The following is a 24,596-nucleotide window of genomic DNA, read 5'->3' on the forward strand; positions in this document are numbered from 1 at the left end:
TTTTCTTTTTAAAATAGCTACAAACTATGAGTTTCAGGAATTTGGTGGTCATATTTCAGGGAAAATGTCATTATCCAGAACTATTCTCTGGAAGAGAATGGGCTATGACTGTATTGTACCCTGAGGAGCACCAGCTTTAAGTCCACACGTTCAGATGTTCAGACTTGAGGGCAGAGGTTCATGTTTGATCTGATCCTGCAGCATCTAGAAGGACAGGGAGAGAAGTAGGAAAACCATCAAATGGGGTCTGAACTTCCCAGTTCAGAACCTGCAGTGTCACAGGCTGTCCTTCTTCCAGGAACAAAGTGAACTAGATTGCAACCAACGTTCCTGAGCTAGAGAAACTATGGGTGAAAATCTGTAAAAATACAGATTTTATATTTCTGTAAAATATGTGTGGTTTTAGATCCAGGGAATTGGAATAACATCCACTAATCCCTTGCTTAGGGTCCCTTTGGTTTACTGTTCCTGTTAGTTTCTCTTTTGGTACAAATATCTCCATGACGAGCTTGGGAGAAACTTGTCCATGTATATCACAAAGAAGCCAAAAAGACAGTCAGGGATCTCACCAGGAGCCCCGGGGAAGTGACAAACCAGGTCAGGACATCTTCTTCCTCTGCTGGAGGCCAGGCCTTGCCTGCAGAAGCCTGGCTGCCCATAGCATTCTCCAGGTCCTCCAGGGGCCCAAGAAGAGCAAGTCACCAAGTTCTGGACAGAAGAGGCATCAGAGAGCTAACAAAGCTCCACCTTTGCTGCCAATGAAAGCTAGGTTAGGGAGCATAGCTCAGGGTCATTGCCCAAACGGGTCGGCTAAACCCAGTCCAAGGTCAGCCTCCACCCAGAAGAAGGTGGAATCTGCAAAGCAAACACACGTGCAGGTGGCAGCCTCTGGCTGGCCCGGAAGGAAAATGTAGGACAAGAACGAATGCTTCCAGTGGAATATTACTCAGCCATCAAGAAGAATGACATCTTGCCATTTGCAATGACATGGATGGAACCAGCGTGTATTATGCTAAGTGAAATAAGTCAGTCAGAGAAAGACAGATACCATATGGTTTCATTTATATGTGGAATTTAAGAAACACAACTGATGACCACAGGAGAAGGGAAGGAAAAATAAAATAAGAGAAATACAGAGGGAGGCAAACCATAAGAGACTCTTAACTCTAGGGAACAAACTGAGGGTTGCTGGAGGGAAGGGGTGTGGGGGGATGAGGTAAATGAGTGATGGGCATTAAGGAGAGCACTTGATGTAATGAGCACTGGGTGTTATATGCAACCAATGAATTTCTAAATTCTACCTCCGAAACTAATAATACACATATATGTTAGCTAATTTGAATTTAAGTAAAATCTTAAAAAAAAAAGAGAGAGAGAAGAAGAAGGAGAAATGCTACTCATCCTTACTGAGGAGCTGTGGGAATTCACTCTGCCCAATCAACAAACTGGACCCATGACTGTCAGCCACCACCCAAGATCTTGCCCACCTGAGACCACAGAGGAAGCAGTGTGGTAAGAGGCTGGCTGTATGGAGGGAAATCCTTCACAGCAACCCTAAAACAAATGAATGTTCATGGTGGCTAGGAAACCTTATTAAACCTACCAGTTTAGAAAATAGGAATATCTCGAATATTGGTCCCCTGCCTGCCAAGCTTTGGGTTCTAAAGGGTGTTCACTTCTAAGATCTGCTTTGCTAAGGCCTTGAACCTGAAAGTCTAGCAGGCGGGGTGGTGGCCAGGGACAACAGGTGGCTCCCACACCTGGGGCTCAGTGTGTGCTTGAGGACAGGGTGGCTGGCCCCTCCCCTGCTGCCAGTGTTTCTGGGAGCCTTGAGCCGCCCACATTCTATTAAACACCTCTCAGATGTTCCAGGGACAGTGGTGATCTGCCCAGAGCCCCTATGCTCTCTTCTCCTTCCAGCTTCCTCTGAGAGAAGATCTGGCCTTGAAACTCTCCCAGTTGGCTGGAGGCTCTTCCCCCTCAGTCTGGTTCCTGCCAGCTCTTTTCCTGCCTAGATTTCACCTCCCCACACATTGCCTGGATGCTTCTAGGATACCCACAAGACCCTGAGAACTATTGTCGCTGCCCTTCCCTTGTTCCCTCCCTCCCCTCCTCCCTCCTCCTTGGATCAAATAGTAGCTTAAGTGTTGCTGGCACTCAACCCATAGAGGCAAAGAGAACTGGCAGGAAATGGGCAACCCTCTCTCAGTGGGCATTTGCCCAGTATGGCTCAATGAGATCAATTAAGGACCTGCCAGGCCCCTGGTGCTAGGTGCCCCTCTCCCTCTGTACTTCTTGGCATCCTCTCATTTTTACTTTTTCCCTCTACTTTCTCTGGCTCACCTCTTTTCTTTGTTCTGCCTTACTGGCTATTTCCCTTCGTCTTCCTCTTTCTATCTCTGAGTGTTACTTCGGGCTTTTTTTCTGCCTCCCCTCCCCTTCACTTCTTCCAATTTCTTAGCCTTTCCTACACATAACTGTAGTCTGGTTGCCTGGATTTGTACAACAGCCTCCTAAAAATCCCTCTGTGGACAAAGCCTCCACCTCTGATTCTTTTTCCACTTTAGACAGAGTAACCGCTTTATGTCACTCTCTGATTCAAGACCCTGCACTGCCTTCCCAGTGCCCACAGGACTGAGTCCAAATTCCAATATGGCGGACAGTGCCCTTTGTCACGTGCCTTTCTCCCAAACACTCACATGTTTGTTTAGCAAACAAATCAATTTAGTTATTGAGCACCTACCATGAACAGATACTGTACCAGGAGTTGAAAATAAAATAAATACAAAATAAACACAAAAATATTGACAAATGAAACCATATCTGGGATTTGCTTCAAAATAATCCAAGGAATCTGGGGGGGAAAAGGTATAGAGAGGACGCAAGTGACCATGAATTGATACTTATTGAAGCTGGGTGATGGATATGGGGCTTTATTACGTTATTCTCTCTACCTTGGTGTAGGTTTGAAAATTTTCTTTTTTTTTTTTTTTAAAGATTTTATTTATTTATTTGAGAGAGAGAGAATGAGAGAGAGCACATGAGAGGGGGGAGGGTCAGAGGGAGAAGCAGACTCCCTGCTGAGCAGGGAGCCTGATGTGGGACTCGATCCCGGGACTCCAGGATCATGACCTGAGCCGAAGGCAGTTGCTTAACCAACTGAGCCACCCAGGCGCCCTGAAAATTTTCTGTTAAAAACATAATGGGTAAAGAGAACTGGCAAGTACTTTGGCTTCCTTTTTCTCCCGGCTCTCCATGTGCTCTATCCTCAGGATCCCCAAAGCAGCTTATCATAACATTATTACAGTTTACAATTTGTTGTAATTGCTTGCTTAATTGTCTGCCTTTTCTACTAGGCAACAAGTTCTGTGGGCACAGGGCACGTTTCTCGGTTGTCTCCCTATTTTATCCCCAGAGCCTCGCATACACTAGATGCTCAGTAAAAACCCACAGAACAAATGGGTAAGATGAAGTCTGTAGGCTCTCCCAGAATAGCTGGCGCAAAGCTGGCCTCACTGCAGGGTCTGGCGGGGGGTGGGTGAGGATGAGGAGAGCTATCTTGGCACTGCCTGAGGCTGGGCACCACAGTCAGGCATTTGTACTCTGGGCTAGCGGCTTGGAGGTAGAATCCACTTAGAGTAGCGTCCTAGAAATTTTCTGGACAGAAAAACTTTGACGCTCATTTTGTGCAGTCTGGATTAATGACCTGGTAATATTTTTTCTGACTTTTCAATAGATTACAAAGTGAGTCAAGAATGACATTTAGTGAAAGTTTCTTCTCAATAATACACCACCTGCATCCTGCCATACTTGAACACAGAGCAGATAAGTATAAATTGCATGAGATGACATGATGTCTATTCAAGAGAAGTGTCAAGTGCAGGACACTTCCACTGGTTGGCATGTAGAGCTGGTCATAGGTCTGTCTCTCAGAGGAAGGCCTTTCCAGAACACTCTACCTGAAGCAGCCACTCCATCCAGTCTTAAATAGCATCAATCACTATCTACAATCACACATGGTGTACTTCTTGGTGGTCTGCGTTAGAGTTTGAGCAACCGATAAACAAGGGCTCTGTCTGGTGTTAACCAATGCTGATTGGATCCTTAACTCCACCCTGGGTCTAGAGTCCTGCCCTATGACCCTGCCAGTGGGTGGGAGCTTGGCCCTCATATACAGGCCTCCCAGCTGTCCACTGTTTATCATAGGTATACGTGTCTACCTGGCTCTCTGTCATGGCCCCCTTTCTGGATTCTCTGCCCCACTGCTCCGTCTTCTGGGACAGGCCATTTCTCTGAACCATATTAGACATTGCCAGACCCCTTGCACGGGGTCACCCCTGCCCTAGTCAGGTGCCGCCTTCCCCTACTGCCCTCTCTCCTGTGTGGAAACACACGCAGTAGTCCCTAGCCGTGACAACTGTTACAGTGTCTTGGCTCTTATGGCACATTGGTGATCATCTCTACAATGTACATATTGCTGCTTCCTTAGTTGTGTACTCTCAAAGTTAACTCTTGATTATAACTTTGTTTCTTTAATAAAACATGATCTTCTTTATGATGATCAACTATGTGGCAGGGGTTCTAGCATGCCTTGTGGAAAAATTGCATGACAATGACTAACAACCCATTAAAAGACTAGTGATCCTAATTATCCTAATCATAAAAGAATGAAATGAAAAAATATTTTTTTTCATTATGGTAGCACATGACATGACTTTACCATTTTAACCATTTTTAAATGTACGATTCAGCAGCATGTGAGTACATTCATAATGTTACATAACCATCACCACCATCTATTTTCTAAACTCTTGCATCATCCCAAACAGAAACTCTATAACCATTAAGCAACAACTTTGCATTCCCCTCTCTCCCAGCCCTGGCAACTTCTATTTTACTTTCTGTCTCTATGAATTGGTCTATTCTTGATACCTCGTATAAGCAGAATCAGACCGTGTTTGTCTTTTTGTGTCTGGCTTATTTCACTTAGCATTAATGTTTTTAAGGCTCATCCACGTATCAGAATTTCATTCCTTGGTTATTGCTAACTATATTCTGTCACATGTGTATACCACAGTTTGTTTATCCAGTCATCTGTTGACGGACACTTGGGTTGTTTCCACCGTTTGGCTATTGTGACTAATGCTGGTATTATTAAATGACTAACAACTCTAATTACCCTAATTGTAAAACAATGGTATTTAACCTGTTCTTGAGTTCCACCTCTGTTCCAAACATTTCCAATTTCATGCAAAAATAGTGCTTTAAGAAAACTAACTATAAACAAATATTGAACTCTTATTAATGAGTGCATTTCAAGGGAGGTGAACTGATGTCCACATCTTAATTTAAAATTCATTGAAAATATGTATGGAGGGATAGGTATATGCATGATACAACACAAAGCAAGTAAAAATTTTAATGGTAGAATCTCTGTGGAGATATACAGTTATATACTGTAAAATTCTTTCAACTTTCCTGTATGCTTGAAAGCTTTTGTATTTTAAAAACTCCAAAAGACATTGGAGACCTTAACCAAGACCCTTGCCTAAAGTTATGACCATTCCATTTCTGCAGAGAAATGGACCTAAGGAAAAAATAGTTTAACAATAAACATTTTTAAAGTGTCCTAAAAGAGACCTAGATATCCCTGAAATTTCTATTATTAACCTGTGATGTGTTTTTAAAATGTTTATTTTTATTTTTTTTAAAGATTTTATTTATTTATCTGACAGAGAGAGACAGCGAGAAAGGGAACACAGGCAGGGGGAGTGGGAGAGGGAGAAGCAGGCTTCCCACTGAGCAAGGGGGGCTCGATCCCAGGACCCTGGGATCATGACCTGAGCCAAAGGCAGATGCTTAATGACTGAGCCACCCAGGTGCCCTTTAAAATGTTTATTAACAGTGCCTGTCAATAGTTTGGAAAAACTCAAATGAGATCAGTCATAAAGCATCAACATCAGCTGACCTGTTCAACGCAGGACATTACTACTGCAGTTTTAAGTAAAATCCACCAGGTGGCAGAGGAAAGGAGTCACAGAAAACGTGCATATTTCTAATTTAAATGAATATCTTATTACTTCTGTTATTAGAAAAGATCTGCAGACCTTTAACATGGAGCTCACTATACAGGACATAGAACTAAATGTGAGATTTAAATCTGAACGGCAATCTTTGCCTGAGGATATTTATACTATTAAAAAAAAATGGTGCTTATTCTGATTTGCCATGCTTGTTTGCACAATTTCTTTCTTGTAGGAGATTCCCATGTAGTTATCCACTCTCACATTTCACACAATACACCAAGTGCACCATCACTCCCAGTGGGCACGCAGTGGTCCCAGCCTCCTCATTCCCACCAGAACCCAGAAGCCATGGAGCTTCTCAGTGTGTCACCACTGTTAGCAGATTTTTTAAATTCAATTTATTTAAGCTAAAAAAAAAAAAAAAAAAACCCACAAAACAATTCACCGATTTCTCCCACTTCCCGACTTTCTCCCACCCCCACCTTGGGCAACCACCAATCTGTTCTCTGTATCTATGAGCTTGGATTTTCTTTTCCCCCAGATTCCACCTATAAGAAAGATCATATAGTATTTGTCTTTCTCTGTCTACCTTGTTTCACTTAGCATAATACCCTCAAGATTCATCCATGTTGTCACAAATGGCAGGATCTTACTCTTTATTATGGCTGGGTAATATTCCATTGTGTATATATACCATATCTTTATCCATTTATCCAACCATTGATGGACATTTAGGTTGTTTCCATATCTTGGCTTTTGTAAATAATGCTGCAAAATGAACACGGGGATGCACATATCTTTTCAAATCAGTATTTTTGTTTTCTTCTGATAAATACCCAGATGTGAAATTGCTGGATCATATGGTAGTTCTATTTTTAATTTTTTGAGGAATCTCCACACTGCTTTCCATAGTGTATGGTTTCAGAGCTTACATTCAAGTCCTTAATCCATTTTGAGTTAATTTTTGTACATGGCATAAGACGGTGGTCAATTTTCATTCTTTTGCACATGGCTGTCCAGTTTTCACAATACCATTTATTGAAGAGACTGTCTTTTCCCCACTGTATGTTCTTGACTCCTTTGTCGCAAATTAAAGTTGACTGTAAATATGTGGATTTATTTCTAGGCTCCCTATTCCCTTCCATTGATCTATGTGTCTGTTTTTAATGCCCATACCACACTGTTTTAATTACTATAGCTTTGTAATATAGTTTGAAATCAGGGAGCATGATGCCTCCAGCTTTGTTCTTCTTTCTCAAGATTGCTTTGGCTATTCAAGGGTCTTTGATGTTTCCCTACAAACTTTAGGATGGTTCTATTTCTAAATTCCACACCATGGTTAACAGATCTTTATTTTTTTTAAGGTTTTATTTATTTATCTGAGAGAAAGAGAGAGAGCATGAGAGAGAGAGAGAGAGAGATCACAACCAGGGGGGAGGGGTAGAGGGAGAAGCAGACTCACTGCTGAGCAGGGAGCCTGATGTGGGACTCGATCCCAGGACTCTGGGATCATGACCTGAGCCAAAGGCAGACACTTAACGACTGAGCCACCCAGGCGCCCCTTAACAGATCTTTAAATACTACTCTTTTTACTTTAAGGAAATGCTTTAGCTGCTGTAATGACAAATTCAAAGTAGTGGAAGTAAATGGTGTAAAGAGAAAAAGAAAAAATATTCCCTACAATGTAATTACGAAGAGGCTAATAAGTAAGCAGATGAGACATTTTGAGTTATTCATAGAAATCAACATGTTTTATATATACAATCAACCTCATGATTATTTCATTTGAGCAGGCCTTGATTTGTCTTCTATAATTTTCCAGAGGGATTCCTAATTAGTCCTCACACTGAATTAAAACAGTCCCTCTACATTTCCCTTCTCTGACACATACTTTGGGATGGCAATGAAGCAGGAATGATTTAAGAAACTTTCAGCAGTTGTCTAGCTTATTTTTTGTTTGGAAGGAGAGAGAAGACAAATAAGAAAATAAAAGTCAAATTTGTGGAGCCAGAATTCCTTTTAGCAAATAGATTGATCGTATTTTTAGATGATGGAAAATGACCGTCCATCAGCAGTTCTGCAGGTGCATCATGCTACCGAGCACTCAAGAGGCTGTCAGTGTGAAGGAGTCAGTGACATGCCATGGCAAGTGTCCAGTGAGAAGATGCAGAACATCAGTCAACTGCTGTCAGAAACTAACTGCACCAGTAACACCCAAACCCTGCTTTAACGTTAAAATCCTATGGCTCATTTGGTTTTGTTGAAAAATACATTGCTTGGCTTTTTTTTTTTTAAGCTGACAAACATCATCCTATGGGAACAGAAGGTGAGAACTAGAACACAGTTTCAGAGCTGCTTGTTAGTCTCGGTTGGACTTGTCTAGCGAGTCGACTCATCCCTTTCCTAACGAGGCAGCAACCAGATGTATTGGTGGTACTTAAGGATCACACCCTGCTTTAAATGCTTATTCAGCCACATTTCCAATATTTTGGAATTGCTACTTTCATTCCCATTTCAATACACAGTTACAACCTGAATTTTTAACTCTGCCACCTTCTGATCACGATTCAGACTAAGCATTTATATTATGGAAAACAACAACAGTGCTGTACCAGCTGAAAAATACACTCCAATTACAATAATAATATAACAGCAAAAGAGAGTTTGTCTGACAAAGAACTCAGGATCACCATGTGATAGCAAATTTTATGGAATAGTGCCTTTTATTGAATAGTAAGAAAAACAGGGATTAGAATATATAGAGAGAGAATATATATGTTTCCTCAAAAATTTTTGGCTCAAAAACAGGAAAAATTCTCTTCCTATTTCTCTCAATTTCTTTCTCTTTCTTTCCCCCATATTGAATTTCTTCCAAACTGAAAAATTCTTAAAAAAAAAAAAAGCCAATTTTCGACTTAGTTAAAATCAGGTTTTAATCAATACAACTGTTTTTAACATTGTATACTGTCTTTCTCTCTGGTTAATTGGATTATCTTATAAGCCAGTTAACTACTTGCAGTGAATATAAACTATCACATATATTGGCTTCCATAAAGTGTCACAGAGATATTATTATCCCTGGGGAAAAAATGTAGAAACTGAGATACAATCAGGTAGCCTGAGTGGCCCAGCTGATGTAAAAAAAGTCACATTTCTTGAACCGAGTGGCAACTCAGACTTTAAGGCTAGTTGACTAGACTTTAAGGCTAACGGGACAAGGCTTCGGTCGGGTCCAATCCCCTGGTGGGCCAGATAATAATACACTATCCTGGTCACAGATTCGAGTGAGCTAAACGTCTGACCTGTGTAATGTAAGCCATAGGTCAAAATTTAGATCAGGCACAAGAAGGATCTGTGTGTATCTGCTCATCCCCACTGACAGAAAGACAACTGAAAACACAAGAGACCAATCAGGAGTGAAATTAAATACTAAGGTTGACACGTACACACACATACACCTTGGAAATGTTAACTATGCTAAGTATGCTGAAGTCTCCTGATGACTATGAATATGAACCCACACATCATATTGCATTTGTCCCAAATGACACATCATTTGTTTATTAAAGACATCCTTCTTTTATTTGTACTTTAAATTCTGGACCACTAAAATAGCTCTCTTTAAGGTTAACCAATTCAGGTTCCTTGTTGACTTTCTGTAATTATAAGAAAGAAAAAAAGTTAAAATGTCAGCTAAATAAAACTATTTGGGTATTTGGGTACTTCAAATCTGCTTTGGAAATAAGTAGGATGTGGGCACCTGGGTGGCTCAGTCGGTTAAGTGTCTGACTTTGGCTCAGGTCATGATCCCAGGGTCCTGGAATCGAGCCCCACATCAGGCTCCCTGCTCCTTTAGGAGTCTGCTTCTCCCTCTCCCTCTGCCTGCTGCTCCCCCTGCTTGTGCTCTCTCTCTCTCAAATAAATAAAATCTTTTCAAAAAAGGGAATAAGAAGGATATAACATATAAATTTCTCATACATCATAGGTAGCAAAGTTATAATCATATTTTAAGAATCCAAATTGTTATCAAAGAAGACATCTACTCCAAATCCCTTGTTTTTCGGAGTAAGAAACAGGAGCCAGAGATGATAAGAGATTTCCCTGCGCAACCCCCAAGAGCCGCAGGGCATAGTCATGACCACGGGAAAAGCCCCCTGCCCACATTAAGCACTGTAAGTCTGGTGCAGGGTATCCGAGGTTCACATGCCAGAATTCATCACTGAAGCAGTGGGGGGGAGGTGGGGGGGAGAGGGAAGAAGGCAGGGTTTAGAATCAGATTTCAATTTGCAATCCTGGCTCTTTTACTTACTTGCTCGCTGCCTTCTACCTGTGTGTCAGTGAGAAAACTAACCTCTTGGAGTCAGTTTCTTCATCAAAAAATTGTGGATAATCAGAGTTTTGGTGAAAGGTCTAGAGTGTGATTAGAGACACAGAGCAGATGCCCAAATTGTAGCTGTTGTTATCGATAGGAGGCTTGAAGCAATAATGAATGCAGTTTGATACAGGAAGACAACACTAGGGACCCGGCTTCAGTCAGGCATGTCCGATGACTAATGGTTCCAAAATATCAAGTAAAGTCGCAATGAGTATCTGTCATTCTCCACCTCTATCCCCTATGCCTATCACCTTATACTTTAAGATAAAACACTTATTTTGAGCATGTGGCCCAGTCTAGGGGTTGGATGTGTGATCATGAAATACTGAAAGCTACATAGCCCACATGGGGACTGAGTTAGAAGTCTGGGTTATCATTTGCAAGGTGTCCTAAGCAAGTGAACCAACCCTAGCTACAAGGAACATGGAAGACAGGGAGTTCTCTCAGTTTCCACGGTCAACAAAAACTGCATGTAGGTTGCTGTCTCATTTGGACCCATGGGATTTTAATTTATGGCAGTAACAGAATGATGATATGGAGAGCTCAGTGCCATTGGGAAAAAAATTATGACTTACCACACCATGCAGGGTCATGTGCGGGGGTTGGCGGGGGGCGGGGGGGGGGGGAGCACCAGGCTGTGGTCAGGAGGCAGAAGCAGAAGCAAGCGGAAAGTCTAGGCCAGCGTCTTATTGGGGTTTGGGTGGGAAAGGCAAGGCTGGGCAGAGGAAACATTTTAGGATTAGCCTGTTTGAGTAATTCGGGCAGGTTTGGGGCTACTGGGTGGTCTCTGATTGCCTGGTACCTGGCCCTGGGATGGCTTAGGTCCTGGGAGATATTGGTGTGCTGTCTGAGAGTCAGATAAGCAGAGTGTTGGGGGGACAGAGGGACAAATATGAGACTGTGTTTGCATATGGAAGATATAGTTCCAGGCAAACTGTTATTATCTACAGGAATTAGCTAGCCTTCTCCCTGCGGCTGAAAGGCCCCCCCAAATATTAAAACATCCTAAGATACGGGAAATAAAAACCATGATGAACCCAGTGACAGAAGTTTCAAACCAGTATTTCTTCTTTTGTGCTATTTTCCACTCATCCCTCAAACACTTAGTGCTTTCCTATAGTACACAGAAATTACATTTTCATTTTCTGTGTAAATAGTAAGCACCCTTTGTTTCAAATTTGCACTTGGATGGAGTTTTGGGTGATTTTTATTCTGCCTTTCATAAATAGAGTTCTTTTAAAAGACCATGAAGTTCATGTTGAGTCATCAAGTCATAGAAGTTCAAGGACTAGAAGGGGTCTGGAAAGTCACTCAAACTAACTCTTTCATTTTATATCTAGGGGATCAGTCATTAAAAATTCTTCTGAGTCTTAATGGCTTAACTACTATTAAAATCAAACATAGAATATAATTACACATGTAATTAAAAGCATTAATAACCAAACTCAGCCAAAAAGTGGTTAAATTTCAGAGTGCAACTCAATGCTTTTTTCTTGTCTTCTCTCCTCCGAAGTAATGGTTCAAAGGGGAGACATGAGAAAAACGTCTCTGCAGATCGGCAGAAGTCAGGGAAGACTACAGGAGTCATTTTCAGGACAGATTTCTCTGTAGGGGATCAGCCTGCCATCACCGTGCAGTCGGCAGACTTCTGACAAAATCAAAACCATCAACTAGACCAAGAGAGCTTTACGGTTAAAATCAAGGCAAAGGCCCTCACCCAATAGACACCTGTATGAATTCCTGTCTGGGGAAGAGTGAAACACTCCGTTCTTGATTCTTGTTTTCTTTTGGTGTTTCCACCTGCTTAAGAGTAATGATGTAAAGGCAACAAGGATATGCACATTCAATTTGGGTACACTCTTCTCCCTAACTCATTCAGCTGCCTGAGGGTCTAAAGACAAAGGATGGTATGCAGAGAACTAGAAAAATGGAATGGTGGAACCCGAGGCATGTCCTTACCTGGAATAAAAAAGTAGAGACTAATGCAGGGAGATGCTAACGATACCTTATTATAATACCTGGAATTGTTCATCCATCTTTCAGAAGCACCGAGCACTATGAAGACATACATACTGCCTGGAAACAAACATGGTTCGAAAATTACTAGAAGTCCAAACCATTCTGTTCATTGTGTTTTTGTTTTATCACAGGAATGCATGCTCACAGTTAAGACGTACTACTAGTCCTACAAGACTAGTTATGAAAAACAGCAGTTTCCTGCCTGCCAAATTCTCTCTTTTCAGCCACAGCTATATACAATTCCTTTAGTCAGTTCTTTCAGTGTTTATCTCTATACCTCTGAGTAACATACTATGATTTCTTGAAAGTTTTTCCCAGTTTTAGGCATTACCTAGGGATTTTCCACTGTGGCAAGTGAGAACTTAGCTCTCTTTTTTCAGTGCTCCTCCCACCCCCTTTGGCCCCACCATGCATAGACTTATCATTCCCCCCATCCTCCCAATTAAGTTATATTTGTAGTTATAATTGTGGTTAGATCCATATTTATGTTATTATCACTATGTAAATGCTATTACAGCATGCTCTGTGATACTTAGGAGGACTCCTAACCTAGTATGGAGGAATCATTCAGGCATATAGTCATTCAACAAGTGTTTAGGGGATGCCCATACCATGCCAAGCACTATGCTCAATGCCGGCTACACTGGGGCTGACAAAAAGAGCTATAGCACCCACCACTATGTTGTAGGACAGTCAGCCCGGTCTCCGGAACCAGACTGCCAGGGGTCAAATCTTTTCCATTTACTAGCCGTGTAATCATGGGTAACTTACTTAACAATTTTGTACTCAGTTACCTAAGAATCACTGAGAGGATTAAATGAATGAAAATGTGTAAACTACATGTAACAGTACCTGGTAGATAGTAGGCATTATGTAAGCGTTACATATCATTGTTTTAGAAGTCAAATGGAAAGGGCGCCTGGGTGGCTCAGTCAGTTAAGCATCTGCCTTTGGCTCAGGTCATGATCCCAGGGTCCTGGGATCAAGCCCCAAGTTGGGCTCCCTGCTCAGTGGGGAGTCTGCTTCTCCCTTTCCCTCTGTGCATGCCCTCTCTCTCAAATAAATAAATAAAAGAAAAAAGCGGGGGGCACCTGGGTGGTTTGGTTAAGCATCTGCCTTCAGTTCAGGTCATAATCCCAGGTTCCTGGCTCTCTGCTCAGTGGGGAGCCTGCTTCTCCCTCTCCCTCTACCTGCCATTCTGCCTACTTGTGCATGCTCGCTCTCTCTGTCAAATAAATAAATAAAATCTTTTAAAAAATCAAATGGAAACGAGAAATGTACATATATACATATACATTCCACGAACATATATATATACACATCTACATATAATTGTATATGTATATACATGTGTTTATGTATATGATCTCTATATTTACAATAAACTACATAGCATGATAAGCACTAAGAATGAAAAGTACAGGGTGCTACAAGAGCACTAAAGCAGGGGAATTCTTATTTATTTGTTTATTTATTAACACTTTAAATACATTCAGTTTATTGTATGTCCGTTATACCTCAACAAAGCTATTTTTCAAAAGTAAGTACCTGAAGGTTTTTCTGCATTCATTAGCCACCCTTAAAGGAACAAATAATCTTGATGCTACCCATTTAAATACTGTTCTACACCCCCCCCATTATAGCTTTCCTATTCTTTGCTATTAAATGTTTTTACTTTTATGAACCTAGTAGATGGTATAAATTTTTCCCCTTTCTTAGAATTGCCTTTTGCATTTGTGTTTCTTTTTTTTTTTTATTTTTTTAGTATAGTTGACACACAATGTTACATCAGTTTCAGATGTACAACATAGTGATTCAAAAGTTTATATATTATACTACATTCAAGTTTATACATTATGCTATATTCACCACATGTGTAGCCACCATCTGTCACCATATCTTGCTATTACAGTATTATTGACTATATTCCCTATGGTGTGCCTTTGATTCCCATAACTTATTCATTCCATAACTGGAAGCCTGCATCTCCCTCTCCCCTTCACCCATTTTGCACATCTCGCCATTCCCCCTCCCCTCTGGCAACCATCAGTTTATTTTGTATTTACAGGTATGATTTTGCTTCTTGTTTGTTTATTCAATTGTTTTTGTTTTAGATTCCACATACGAGGGAAATCATGTGGTATTTGTCTTTCTCAGCCTGAAGTATTTCACTTAGCATAATATCCTCTAGGTCTATCCATGTTGTCTCAAAAGCCATGATCTCATGTTTTCATGGCTGTGTAATACTCCTGTGTGTGTGTGTGTGTGTGTGTGTACCACATCTTCCTTATCCATTTGTCTATCAATGGACACTTAGGTCCCTTCCATTTCTTAGCTATTGTAAATAATGTTGTAATAAACATAGTGATGCACATACCTTTTTGAATTAGTGTTTTTGTTTTCTTTGGGTAAATACCCAATAGAGGGTATACCCTTTTATTTATATACCTTTGGGTAAATACCCCATAGAGGGTATATACAATACCCAATACTGGATCATAGGTTGTTCCATTTTTAAGTTTTTGAGGAACCGCCATACTGTTTTTCACAGTGGCTGCACCACTTTACATTCCCACCAACAGTGTACAAAGATTATTTTTTCTCCACACAGAGGAATCCTCATTTATTTATTCTTATTTTTTGTAAAGATTCTTTATTTTTAAGTAATCTCCACACCCAACGTGGAGCTTGAACTTACAACCCTGAGATCAAGAGTCACATGCTCTACTGACTGAGCCAGCCAGGCACCCCCAGAGGAATCTTCATTTAGATGGGAGCTCAAGGTAGGAAGGCTTCTCTGAGAATGTGATATATCAGCTGGAATTTGAAGAGGGAATAGAAAGTAGCCATACTGGAAGGGAGAGCAGGCCCATACAAGAGAGGGAAGAGCATAGAGCATGGCCCCATGGTAGGGAAGAGCTTGTCAGCTTGAGGAACTGAAAGACCACTGAGCTGGAGCACAGCAAGAGAAAAGAATTTCAGGAGCCCAGACAAGGCTCGGTGTATCGTGACAAGAAGACTGGATCTCATTCTGTGTGCCATGAATGGCCAGGGAAGGGTTTTAAGCATGAAAGTATCCTGAGCAGATCTGCCTTTTTTTTTTTTTTTAAGGATTTTATTTATTTATTTTTGACAGAGAGAGAGACAGCAAGAGAGGGAACACAAGCAGGGGGAGTGGGAGAGGGAAAAGCAGGCTCTCCACTGAGCAGGGAGCCCGATGCGGGGCTCGATCCCAGGACCCTGGGATCACGACCTGAGCCGAAGGCAGACACTTAACCGACTGAGCCACCCAGGCGCCCCCAGATCTGTCTTTTTAAAAGATCATTATGATTGCCTAGAAGTAATTGTACTAAAGGGGAGCTGGAGAAGTTCTCCGTTTCCTGGTAGGTTAATTGCTCCAGACAAACCACATGAAAGATGATGACTTGGACTAGACCAGTGGTGGCGCAGATGGTGAAAAGTGGACAGAATCAATATATATTCTGGAATAGGTCAACATGACTTGGCAATAGATTGGAAATGGGGGATAAATGATGAGAAGTGTCAGAGCTAACAACAGTGTTTTGAAATGGTTATTCCAGTGGGTGGCAGTGCCTTTACTGAGGTGGGATGAAGTGGATGGAAGGAGATTTGGGCATGGCAATGGATAGAATATTGGACATTCCAGTTTTTGTAATTCAAAATCACTTTTTAAAAAATGTAACAGCTTTATTGAGATATAATTCACATAAGATACAAATCACTCATTTAAAGTGCACAATTCAGTGGTTTTCGGTGTATTTGGAGTTGTGCAATCACCACAGTCAATTTTAAAACATTTTCATCATCCCAAAAGAAAGCCCATGCCCATTACCAGGCACTCCCCATTTCCCTCCAATTCTCCCAGCCCTAGGCAACCACTAATCTACTTAATCTTTATAGACTTGCCAATTTTGGACATTTCATATAAATCAAATCATCATACAATTTGTGGTCATTTGTGCCTAGTTTCTTTCACTTAGCATAATGTTTTCAAGATTTGTCCATGTTGTAGCATGTCTCAGTGCTTCATGACTTTTTATGTCTGAATAATATTCTATTTTATGGATATACCACTTTTATTTATCAACTCATCAGTTGATGAAAATTTGGGTTGTTTCTTCTTTTTGGCTATTATGAATAGCCAAAATGCTGTTTGGAGCATTCATTTACAAGTTTTTGTGTGGATGTATGTTTTCATTTCTCATGGATATAGACTTAGGATAGGAATTCCTGGGTCATATGGTGACTCTGTATTTAAACTTTTGAGGAACTGCTAGAATGTTTCCCAAAGAGGCTACACCATTTCACATTGCCACCAGCAAGTATGGGGGCGTCCATTTTCTCTACATCCACTCCAACACTTAATACCTGTCTTTTTTATTTTAGCCAACTTAGTAGGTGTGAAGTACCGTCTCAGTATTTTTATTTGCATTTCCCTGAGGGCTAATAATGGTAGCATCTTTCCTTGTATGCATTGGCCATTTTTATGTCTTCTTTAAAGAAATATCTAGTCTAAATGGGTTCTTTCTTTTTTTTTTTTTTCCTCTTCAGAGATGGGGGGAGGGGCAGGAGGAGAGGGAAAGAGAATCCTAAGCAGGCTCCACACCCAGCATGGAGCCCAGTCCGAAGCAGAGCTTGATCCCACAGCCCTGAGATCATGACCTGGGTTGAAACAAGAGTTGGACATTAACCGACTGAGCCACCCAGGCACCCCTGGGTCACTTCTTTTGTTATGAATGCTTTTGGTATCACATCTAAGAAGGCTTTGCTTAACTCCAGGTCATGCAGATTTATTCCTGTATTTTCTTCTAAGGATCTTATACTTTTAGCATCTACATTTAGGTCTGTAATCCATTTTGATTAATTTTTTTTTTAAAGATTATTTATTTATTTATTTATTTGAGAGAGAGAATGAGAGAGAGAGCACATGAGAGGGGGGAGGGTCAGAGGGAGAAGCAGACTCCCTGTTGAGCAGGGAGCCCGATGCGGGACTCGATCCTGGGACTCCAGGATCATGACCTGAGCCGAAGGCAGTCGCTTAACCAACTGAGCCACCCAGGGGCCCCCCATTTTGATTAATTTTTGTAAAAGGCATGAGGTAGGGATCCAATTTCATTCTTTTGCATGTGGATATCCATTGTTGCAGCACCATTTGTTGAAAGGACTACTCCTTCCCTGTTGACTTTTCTTGGCATCTGTGTTAAAATCAATGTGAATATTTACTTCTGGGTTCTCAGTTCTATCCCACTGATCTACATGGCTGTTCTTATGCCAGTACCACAGTCTTAATTACGATAGCTTTATAGCAAGTTTTGAAATTGGGAAGTTAAGTCCTCCAACTTTGTTCCTCTTTTTAACATTGTTTTGGCTATTCTGATGTAAGGAAAAAAACAGACTCCTCCTCCCTGGGTCTCCTCTACTCTCAAAACTTCACTACAACACTACTTCCCTTCTGACACCAGATATGTAGGTTTTCCAAACATCAAACAATTTTGCAACACCAGCTAGGTGTTCTACAATTTACTGTCTACCTGGGGATAGCATCAGGTCCCACAGGTTAAGAGCTCAGTCCTATAAGACTGCCCCCCTATTCCTCTTCAGATGTCAGTAGCAAGTTCAGGTCATTACCTGTGCTTCTGATTAACCTGCTATAAGTCAGAGGTTCCCATGATCACTTCCTTAGGTTTGATTAATTCGCTAGAACAGTTCACAAAACTCAGAGAAACATGTACTTATGTTTAAACTGTTATTGTAAAAGATATTATAAAGGATGCAGATGTGCAGCCTGATGAGGAGGAACATACGCCAAAGTTCAGAAGGATCCCAAAGGCAGGAGCTTCTATCCCCATGGAACTGGGGTATGCCACCTTCCCAGCATGTGGAAGCTCATCAAATTTTGCTCAATAGTTTTTATAGAGCTTAATCTCCAGCCCCCTTCTCCTTGCCTCCCCAGAGGTTGGTAATTAAGGCTGAAAAGTTTTAATTCTCTAATCATCTGTCTATCTGGTGAGGACTCCTATCCTGACACCATCTAGGGGCCCCACCCTAAGCCCCCTTATTAGCATAAATTCAGGTATGCTCAAAAGGAGCTCCTTATGAATGACAAAAGACACTCCTATCACTCAGGAAATTCCAAGGGTTTTATGAGCTTTGTGCCAGGAATGGGGTCAAAGACCAAATATTTTCTTATTTTACCACTTTTGGGTTCCTTGGAATTTCCCAGTAGTTTTCAGAATAAGCTTGTTGATTTATGCAAAAATGACAGCTGAGATTTTGATAGGGGAAGCACTGAATCTACAGATAAAATTGGGATATATTGCCAGTTTTATAATATTAAATTTTTTGATCCATGAACATGGAATGTCTTTCAATTTATTTAGGTTTTCTTTAAATTTTTTCAACAATCTTTTGTAGCATTCAGAATATAAGTTTTGCACTTTTTTTGTAAATTTATTCCTAACTATTTTATTCTTTTTGATGCTATTCTAATAAATTGCAGTATTTTATTTATTTATTTATTTTTTAAAGATTTTATTTATTTATTTGAGAGAGAGAGTGAGAGAGAGAGAGAGAGAGAGAGCACAAGAGGGGGGAGCCGGAGAGGGAGAAGCAGACTCCCCGCCAAGCAGGGAGCCCGATGCGCGACTCGATCCCGGGACTCCAGGATCATGACCTGAGCTGAAGGCAGTTGCCCAACCAACTGAGCCACCCAGGCGCCCTAAATTGCAATATTTTAAAAACTGATTTTAACATCTCTGAAATTGAGATGTATTGTACAATCAAGGGTATCTTAGTATTATGCCATAGTTCAAGTGGCAGTAATTTTTTTTTATCTTGGTGGAGATAAATGTGACTTACAATCAATAGCTTCTTTGATTCAATACCATATGGTATTAAATGTGAAATGTCTATAAAACATTAAAGTGGAAATGGAAAATAGGCACTTGGATATATCAATTTAGAAATCAGAAGAGAGGGTTGAACTAGTAGATAGATGTAGGGTCATCTGAAGTTCATTATTTAAAGCCACAAGAGTCAATGAGATTTCTTTGGGGAAACAGTGTAGAGAAAACAAGATATTCCAGGTTGCAGCCCTGAAAAATTGCAACAAGAAGTTGATTATAGGAATAAGAGCTAGAAAAGGAAACATTTTTGTTTTGAGTTTATTGTTGTCATTATTGCTGTTATTATATGTCACGAGATGGAAGGACCTATAGGGCCAGGACCTTGCCTCTTTTACACTCTAATGAACCTCTAAGCTAAGCACTTTACTATATTTAGATATTAACCTACATGCCACAGATAAATTGGGGAAAATTATTCAGAATAATCTGGTCATTTGAAAAATAATATATTGATTCAGCTCTTTCACCCCTGAAAATCAAACATGAATACAAAAAAATAAATCTTTCAGGTCTTCAGAGAAGCATTTTAATCTGATGTTGATTTTGGTTTGAAAACAGGCACATGCCTATTGCATATTAACCTAAAGTAATTGTCTAAAGGTAGAAGAGAACCGGGACACCTGGGGGGCTCAGTCATTAAGCGTCTGCCTCCGGCTCAGGTCATGATGCCAGGGTCCTGGGATTGAGCCCCACATCGGGCTCCCTGCTCTGCGGGAAGCCTGCTTCTCCCTCTCCCCCTCCCCCTGCTTGTGTTCCCTCTCTCACTGTCTCTTTCTGTCAAATAAATAAATAAAATCTTAAAAAAAAAAAAGGTAGAAGAGAACCAATCAGTAGAAATACTGCAGCATTCACAATTAAAACCAGCAATGTGTATAAAAATCCTTCTGAGGCGTTCATATCCCATTTGCTGTCACATTTCTATAGAATAAGTAGGACACCAGCTGGTAGTAATGCTAATTCATCCGCCTTTCATCTCAGATGCTGAATCTTATCCATTTCTTTTTTCCCTTCGTATTTCAAATGCCCTAACCAACATATAAAGTTATCATCATACCATATCCTCTAGGCAGCAGTTTTCAAACACGGCAGATTTTGACCCCCAGAGGACATTTAGAAAGGTATGGAGACATTTTTTGTTTGTCACAACTGGAGATAAGAGAGTTACTGACATCAAAAGGGTACAGGACAGAGATGTTGCCAAACATCCTACAATCCCTAGGACAGGCCCCCATAACAACAATCTAGCGCAAAGCGTCAGTAGGGCCAAGGTTGAGAAACTCTGCCAACGGAGGTAAGTTTTTTGCTTTTTTTAAATAAAGACTTTTATTTATTTATTTGACAGAGAGAGACACAGTGAGAGAGGGAACACAAGCAGGGGGAGTGGGAGAGGGAGAAGCAGGCTTCCTGCTGAGCAGGGAGCCCGATGTGGGGCTCGATCCCAGGACCCTGAGATCATGACCTGAGCCGAAGGCAGACGCTTAACGACTGAGCCACCCAGGTGCCCCGGAGGTAAGTTTTTATATATATGAACTTTCCAGGGGCAAAGTCCTTAGCTTTGTCAAATTCTCAAAGGTGGTATAATGCAGAATTTTAAGAAACACTGGCTTAAATGGCTATTTTTACCTAGGCCTCGGTAACAAGAGGCATAGTAATATCACTTGAAAGCAAAAATCACCTCTCCAGTTAAGACTTACCTCAGCCCACCAAATTTCTCTGTCCCTTTCCACTGCCCACGCTGATTCATGGCTAGACAAACAGAGCTCGTTGGATTTCCTGTGTCTAGACTCTCGGAGTACCTCATACCCCTGTTAGCCAGATTAATACAGTTATTATGGTTATGGTGACTATTGGCTAAGCTAGAGTTTCATGATATGTCAAAAGTTTTGATTTCTTTAGATACCTCCAGTTCATTTGGTCAATATCCATTTAATCAGTGCCTACAATGTTTAGCACACTGTTAGACACTGGAAATACAGTGATGAAAATGAGCTTGCAACTCAATACTGGAGAGATCAATAAAATTTAAACATATAATTTAAAACTGCAGTATGGGAGAGGTGTGAAAGGTAAACGAGGCTGAAATGAGGATAAGGAAAGACTTATCAACCAGATCACTGTATGCCACCCAAATGCGACAAGCCACTAACTCCTTCCCAGTTATTCTAAACAATGCTGTAATATCTATGTCCCGTAACTTGGGATGTATTATATTAAACTAGCTTCTCCTGGGCACTGACAGGCAAGTGGGAGCGTGGACGCTTCCCGCAAGGTGAGAACATCAAATGCAAAAGCTTCCCTTTTCCTTGTTACTAATAAATCTAATTAGAAACCAATGTGTGTGGTGGGCGAGGGGGCAGGAGAGAAATCGAATAAAGCCAATGTCTAAAATGCCATTTCCAGATAATCAGATTACAATCGCAATCGTTTTGGGTTTTGGGTTTTTTTTTTTTGACCTGAGCCGAAGGCAGACGTCCAACCACTGAGCCACCCAGGCGCCCCAATCGCAACTGGAAGTTGACGGTCATGGCCTGTAAATCAAGAGAGACCAGGAAAAAAAAAAAATCAACGTAACCATTTCCCAAATGTTAGCAACTCTGTATATTGTCAGTATTCAGCTAAAGCGGTCGGGGTACTCTAGCCAGCAATACTGCGACAGGCTGGAATCTTGAACTCACTAAAAACCCCAGATTGGTAAAAATAACCGGAGTTTCCGTGGGAACGAGATTGGGGGTTGGCCGGTGAGAGAACAAAGGCTGCGCGTCCCTATCAGGGTCCACTGGGCCCGCCGGCCGCACTGGGGGCAAGGGCGGGGGCGGCGGTGGTGGTGCGTCCGGGTGGCGGGCTCCCCGGTGCCCCACGCCGCCGCGGCGCTGGCGCACCTCTCCGGGCCCGTCCCCGGGCCGCTGCATAGGAGGGCGCCGGCGAGGCGGGAGGCGAGTGAGAAGGAACGCGGGGGCCGAGGCCGGACCGCCGCCCGAGTGAGTGAGCCAGCAAGCGACTTGTGAAACACGCCGCGGGCGGTCACCCAGCAGCACCGGGATCACGCGGCTCCCAGGGCCGGCAGAAGCCGCCTAGATAGAGCACGCGGGAAGGGAGGGGCGCCGGGGACAGAGGGCGACGTCCCCTGCGGTTCCCGTCTCTAAGGGGCCGCCGTCGCCGCCAGGCCCCGCCCCCTGGCGCTTATGTAATAGGGGCGCACCGCCATTGGCCGGCGCGACCGGAAAGGGCGCAGGCGTGCGAGCAGGGGAGGAGCGCGGGAGGCGGCCGCAGCAGGAAGGCGCGTGGGCGGCGAGGAGCAGGCGGGCGCTGGGGCGACTGGGAGAGCTGCGCGGCGTGCGCGGGCACGAGCATAGTGGCCTCCCCCGAGGCTGAGGCGGCGGCGGGCGCGCGCGGCGGCGGCGGCGGCGGCGGCGGCGGCGGGTGCGAGGCGCGGGCTGTTGTGCTCTCCTCTTTCCCCTCCTCGGCGGGTGGAGGAGGCCGAAGCGGTGCTGGGCGCTCTCCCCCTTCCTCTCCCTCCGGCCACCTCCCCCGGCCCTCTCGCGCTGCGCGGTCTCTCCGACGCAAGACTGTCCCAGCCCGGGTGAGCGGCTGTGGGGGCGGCGCTGACGCCGCAGGACGTCCGGGAGTCGGGGTGGGGGCCTGGCGGCGGGGTCGCCGCGGGTCGCGAGGGGCCGCCGGCCTCCCCGCCTCCCAGGCGGCGGCCGGGCCCGTCCTGTCCCGGCGCGGGCCGCGGGCAGGAGGGAGAGCTCGGGCGCCTGCCAGGCCCTGCAGGTGGCCGGGTTGCAGGCCGCCCGCGGCCGCCGCGCGGAGCGGTAACCTTACCCCTTGGCGACGGCAGCTGGCCGGTTTCTCGAGGCCCGGGTTCCCCGCGGCCGAAGGGGCCGGGGTTGGGGCCGCCAAAGCCTCTGGGAGCCGCGTCTCGGTCCGGGGTCTGTGAGGAGTGGCGGGTCGGTCGGTGGGGGCTGTGTGGCCGGACCGAGGAAGGGGCTGCCCGACGCGGGAGAGGCCGGCGGGGAAGGCAGGTGGGCCGGGCTGCAGCTGGGTCGGTCATGTGTTGGGTGAAATAGATCTTACTCCTGGTGCTTTCCTCTTCCCTCCCTGAAAGGATGTAGTTAAAAGCTAGGGTCAGGATGTTGATCACTGCCTGGCCTCCTCGTTTCATATGGTTATGGAGAATGATCCTACTTCCTGGATCCCAAATCTTTTCTTACTCAGTTGTTTTTGGTTTTAAGAGGATCTTTGGGGGGCAATGCTTACTTGTTGCCTCCTGTAAGAGCTCTTCATTTTAGAAGAACTCTTTATTCGTTCTACTTCCCTCTTTGCATCCCTCTCGGAAAACCACACTAAATAAGAGTTAAATTAAAAACCTGCGTTTAAGGTATTTGTAAATGACTTGTTGGCCCTCAGTTTGTCGTGTGTAATTAAGAAGTTGTGCTTAAGATTTTGTAGAAAATTCGATTGGCTTGAGAGCAGTTCCAAAGTTGAGCTGTCCAAAAGCAGGTGGCTTGTTCGTTTGCATTTCTGCTTTCAGAAAGGAAATCAATGCAGGGAGTTGTTAGAAGTTGGGGGCCTACCCCATGCGTTTAGACTGTTGATTCGATTTCCTTCACCGGGTGTTAAGTTTTGTTTTAAAAATAAGTGACCACAGTCTTTACTTATTAAAGCTTTTATGGTTTTGTTACTGTTAGATGACAGGGAAAATGGGTTAAATGTATTGTGTAATGTTATATTTTAGGAGAAGCCCTAAATGGAAAAGTTAAAAATAATGTGCATCTCATTACATTGTACAGATCACTGCATGAAAATGGTATCGAAATAGTTAATATCTTGTAATTATCAAAGATACTTCTGGAATTGGCATAAAATAATTGAGGTTACCCACAAAATCAGTGTTAGCATGCGTAGTAGACATTGTGTAGAAGAGCTCAGAAGCATGAGAGGACTAAACTATTCTAACATAAGGTACTGATAAAAGATGTTATAAAATATTGGGATACGTAAAGATTGAATACCTGTTATCATCCAGATCATACTTAAGTATCCAAATCTGTTTCTGTGTGAATAGGTTCCGTATGCTTGCCGTAACATTTGTACTTAAATATACATTTAAAAAGAATCATACCATTTGGCTTGGCATTAATAAAGATTTGGCTTTATAAAAACTAAAATGGAAGTTTAGTTTTCAAGGACTAATACATCTGGTAACATTTACTATTATTTGCGAGTATACTAGGCTAGCATACTAAGAAT

At 42.7% G+C, this 24,596-nt stretch overlaps 1 protein-coding gene and 1 long non-coding RNA gene across 7 annotated transcripts in view; one reads left to right on the top strand and one right to left on the bottom strand.

Moving 5' to 3' along the window:
* Window positions 1–23,307, bottom strand: LOC123858834 (uncharacterized). Of its 3 annotated transcripts, XR_010410569.1 has the most exons (5): window positions 23,169–23,307; window positions 21,800–21,874; window positions 21,041–21,151; window positions 12,407–12,477; window positions 1–204 (listed from the first exon to the last, which is right to left on the bottom strand). It is a non-coding gene; the product is annotated as an uncharacterized LOC123858834 (long non-coding RNA). The 3 variants fall into 3 exon arrangements; XR_008507651.2 differs by having other exon boundaries at window positions 12,420–12,477; window positions 21,041–21,874; XR_006794245.3 differs by having other exon boundaries at window positions 21,041–21,874.
* The window catches only part of ZNF706 (zinc finger protein 706), a 10,079-nt gene continuing 7,783 nt past the window's right edge, over window positions 22,301–24,596 (top strand). The window contains exon 1 of one of the 4 annotated variants that reach the window (XM_064588037.1): window positions 22,301–22,324. The gene's annotated coding sequence lies outside the window, so the exon portion shown is untranslated. Of the gene's footprint in view, window positions 22,325–22,630; window positions 22,927–23,230; window positions 23,369–24,596 lie in introns of those variants that run through there. The other 3 variants (XM_064588036.1, XM_045896145.3, XM_045896146.3) reach the window with 3 other exon arrangements.

This window comes from Mirounga angustirostris, unplaced genomic scaffold (assembly GCF_029215605.1).
Source record: "Mirounga angustirostris isolate CCGP_5_RB_7025 unplaced genomic scaffold, mMirAng1.0.hap1 SCAF_4, whole genome shotgun sequence".
Taxonomy (NCBI): Eukaryota; Metazoa; Chordata; class Mammalia; order Carnivora; family Phocidae; genus Mirounga; species Mirounga angustirostris.